At 35.6% G+C, this 4103-nt stretch overlaps 1 protein-coding gene across 1 annotated transcript in view; it reads right to left on the bottom strand.

Moving 5' to 3' along the window:
* The window catches only part of LOC117172865 (neurobeachin-like), an 825867-nt gene that overhangs the window by 227450 nt on the left and 594314 nt on the right, over positions 1–4103 (bottom strand). The window lies entirely within an intron of this gene.

Below are 4103 nucleotides of genomic sequence, written 5' to 3'. Positions count from 1 at the left end.
ATATCTAGTCGGGAGTGGTGCTGACTGAAAACAGATGATTTGGAGCGATTCGCGCGCCATCTATTGGTCATTCTAAGGACTTATTGAACTACCCTCGTATTACCGTCGCACCGCTCTTAAAACGACCACTAAAAGGATCTTGAAAGGGACCCAAATCTCTCAAACTATCTCCGAGACTATTTTGTTTCAAAACGACTTTGTTTATAGACTCAAATGGGTCAAGCTATTTCGCTAAAGAAAATTAAGAGATTTCTTTCGGTAGGGTGTATATATCTCTATAAACACAACATGTCTATACCATTTTCTGATGCCCCTCCTCCCCCAGGACACTTCTCTGGATCCGCACCTGAGCACTCATAAATCTGATAACATGTCTTTTTTATATTTTAAGAAACTTTTTAAAAATACAGTGAATTCTTGCCTATTTCAAGGGACGCGAAACGGAAACATTTGGGTATTTTAAGACGGGAGGGCCCCCACCTCTACCGCAAGTCCCGTCTATTCAAAGTGGTTATAGTCTGTTGTTTTGAGGTCGCTGAGTACAAATACGAAGTTGTTGTTCTATCACGTCACACTTTGTCCATAGCCTAAAAAAACGTGACAAATAGGTAATTTTATGAAAAACTGGCATTTTTTCAATGCAAAGTGGTAATATCGAATGTTTTCGAGGTCGCTGAGTACGAATCCGGATTCGATATGATGTTACGATGGCAAACTTCCTCTTTAATCTTAATAAAAATGTGGAGAATTGGTAATTTTATGTAAAACATATTTTTTTTTTCTTCATGCTCTTCACTGGAATCACCCAATTTGATTAGAAAATAGTCAATATGGGTGTTTAATCCATGATGTTTGAAGCTCACATATTACATCCTATTTCACCGAAGGTTTGTATCTTATTTCTGACAATTCTTTTGGGATTATCACATTTGTGCTTCCCTTAAAAGTTTTCAACAACTTTCTTCAGGGTCAAACAAGCTGCTTTTTGCACATTATTCATAGTTGTAACGAAATTCTGATTCCTACACATTTTCCGAATTTGAGGTCCATCGAATATTCCTGCTTTTAGCTTTGCATCCAATAGTTCTGGGAAATGTCCTTGCAGATATATAAAACAGCTATCTTCTTCTAAGGCTAAAACAAACTACTTCACCATGTCCAGTTTTATATGCAAAGTTGGCAATAAAACTCTTGCCCGATCCAGCAGTGGAAGGTTGATGATGTTCTCTGATCCGAGATCAAAAGTTTCCCTAGCTAGACAGTCAATCTTTTCATAATGATTAGGTCAGTGTATACTATCCCATAAGCATAGGAGACATGAGTGTTTAACGTTACCTGATTTCTGACCCACAATTATTCCCAATATTTTGAAATCACCACAAATCCGCCAATTGAGTTCTAAATATTTCAATTTATCGAATACCAACTTGATATATTTGTAATTCTTTTTTAGCATAGTTGAATGCTACCGGTATAGGAGCAAGAACATTTGTATTGTAAAGCAAAACAGCTTTCAAACTTCTCTTACAGGAATCCAAGAATATTCTCCAATCGATGGCTCTGTAAATCCCTAATTTCAATTCACCCATTAATCCATTTATATCGTGACAGTAAACTAATGAAGACTCTTTTTCTTTTGTGAAATATTTCCTGAAATCTCTTTCGCTATTCCTATAATTAGTTGCTTTCACATTTCTTTCGGCCAAGATTTTCTTTTTGAGTGTGGAAACCAAGAACTCCCTTGTTGCTTTGGATAGTCCTAAATCTCTGATGGTATCGCAAAATTCTTTTTTTGATAAAAGTTGTGGTTTCTTTTCTTTACTTCCTAAATATTCATCTTCAGTGTCAGATTCAATGCAGCATCCTTTTTTTGCTATCGTCTTCTTGGATCTCTAGACTTTCCCGGGAAGAAATACATCGGATTCCTTCAATACCTTGCTCATCTGTATTACATATCTTGAAAAGTCTTATTACTGTCGGAACATCGACGTAAGCAATGTTTTTTTTTAATCCAGTTACATAATCTTGCAGATATAGCAATCCTCTTCACAAGTGGGTTCTGCCCATTAGGTCGAAATTTTTATTTTTAGTTCTTCAATATTTTTACTTTTATGCCAACGAGTGAATTGTGATCTACAATAATCGCATATTTGATGTGGCAACCATTCTTTCCCCTGACCATCAATTTTGAGATCATAACAATCTTCGTAAATCGTTCTCATTTGCTCAGAAATTGTCCTAAGAGTTTTTGGTGAATTAAATTCACTGCATGTAGCAGAATGAATCAGGGTCTCTTTTACTATGGTGTTTCGGGGTGCTAGCTTTAAGATCAACTTATGATTTATTACCTTTAGATTGCCCAGTTAAGAATTTTTTGGTTTTATTCATAAATGCCATGAGTATATGATAGTCCCACACGTTAGAGATCCTGGTCCGATCACAGGTGAGTTTGCGTCTTGTGGGATGATAACCTCATACCTACGCAGGGCTAAGTATGAGGGCTTTCCGACTTTGACGAGGACAAAATCAACTCGTCGTCGGACACAATGCGGCTTCATCCTCACGCCCTATTGTCCTCTTGCGAGGCAGCACGCATTCAGGGCAGTTCTAATCCTTTACAGTATCTCACAAAGTAGCAGGATTTGGTCACTCGTTTAAGCAACAAGATCATGCTGAGAGAAATTCTCGTTTAGCATTATCAAAATAACAAAGATACATGCATCATCTTATATCACTGTGCGATCAAACATATAATTATGCAGTGCGAAAATGTGAGAAAGGCTGATTCGCACGGTTGTTATCTGCATAATGCTCTCAACGGCATCCACTGATTTTCGTCTAGCTCTCAATTTCCACTAAGCGAAAAATCAGACTAGTAGAGACTGATCTGTTTTGGATTCAAAGTTTTTCCGAAGTTACGTATCAAAGATTAAATTCTGAGACTGTGATACCAAAGTAACACAGGATTTGTACTCAGCAACCCCGAAAACATAGGAAATGACTACTTCTGATTGAAAAAATGCATGTTTTACACAAGATTACCAATTTGCCACATTCTTTTGAGGTTACGAATTAAGTGTGATGTCATTAAACCACAAAGACTCCGGATTCATAGACAGCGACCTCGAGAACATTAACAAAATAATGTTGACATCATAAGCTGGCCCTTTTTGCCTGACTTAAAACAGGTATGTTATAAGAGTTATATATACATATGTGTGTGTGTGTTAATAGAAATCTGCGTGCAGTGATACTTATAGGTATATTTTTAATATTTAGTGCATATTTTCTACTCTAAAATTTTCGACAAAAACACATAAAGCCACTCTAGAAACACTACATCAAACACAAAACGTAATAAAAAATAAAATTTCAATGCTGAATAAAACAGGAATGTGTACAATATTTCAGCATAAACACTACAATGAATAAATGAGGAATGATCGCAGTTACAGCGTTGCGGGGCATAAGGATGTAGAGCCTATGGAAACAAAACTTTTTAACAAATTAATTTATATAGGTGTACTACAATTTATAATTATAACTTTAATTTTAATAGAGCCTTTTTGTAGATATCAATTCACATTCTTAAAAACATAACAATCATGTTAACAATATTTTTCTGAAAAATATTTGAGAAATTCCTTTCTTTTGCATTACTTGATAAATCAATAACTTAAAAATTATATTAACTGTATTAAATAAAATATATTTTGAAGATGTATCCTGAATGGTATTCCAAGAAAGGACGAAGACTTTGGCTCGAGACATAAATGTTGTTACCTTCGACGTGAAAGCATAAACAGATTGATTAGGAGTGTAATAGGATACTCTAAAAAAGTCTGTAATTTTGATCTTCTTAAATAGCACCTCTAAAAGAAGTTGCTTTGATGGCAAAATGACCCCTAATTTTCGCATAAATAAAAAATATATACAGTCTGTCAAGTTAAAGCGTGGGTGGCTTTACTCGCAGTCGGTAAGATGTATCGACATGATTTTGGTGTTTGCTTTCAATTCTCATCTTGTTACCACGTTACAAAAAATGAGTTCCGTATATGTAGGTGCAATCTCCCAAACCCATGTTTCGAGAAACAACCCCAGAG

The sequence above is a fragment of the Belonocnema kinseyi genome, chromosome 5 (genome assembly GCF_010883055.1).
Source record: "Belonocnema kinseyi isolate 2016_QV_RU_SX_M_011 chromosome 5, B_treatae_v1, whole genome shotgun sequence".
NCBI classification, from domain to species: Eukaryota; Metazoa; Arthropoda; class Insecta; order Hymenoptera; family Cynipidae; genus Belonocnema; species Belonocnema kinseyi.
Note: the sequence above shows the minus strand (reverse complement) of the source record. Positions and strands in the feature narration are given on the sequence as shown.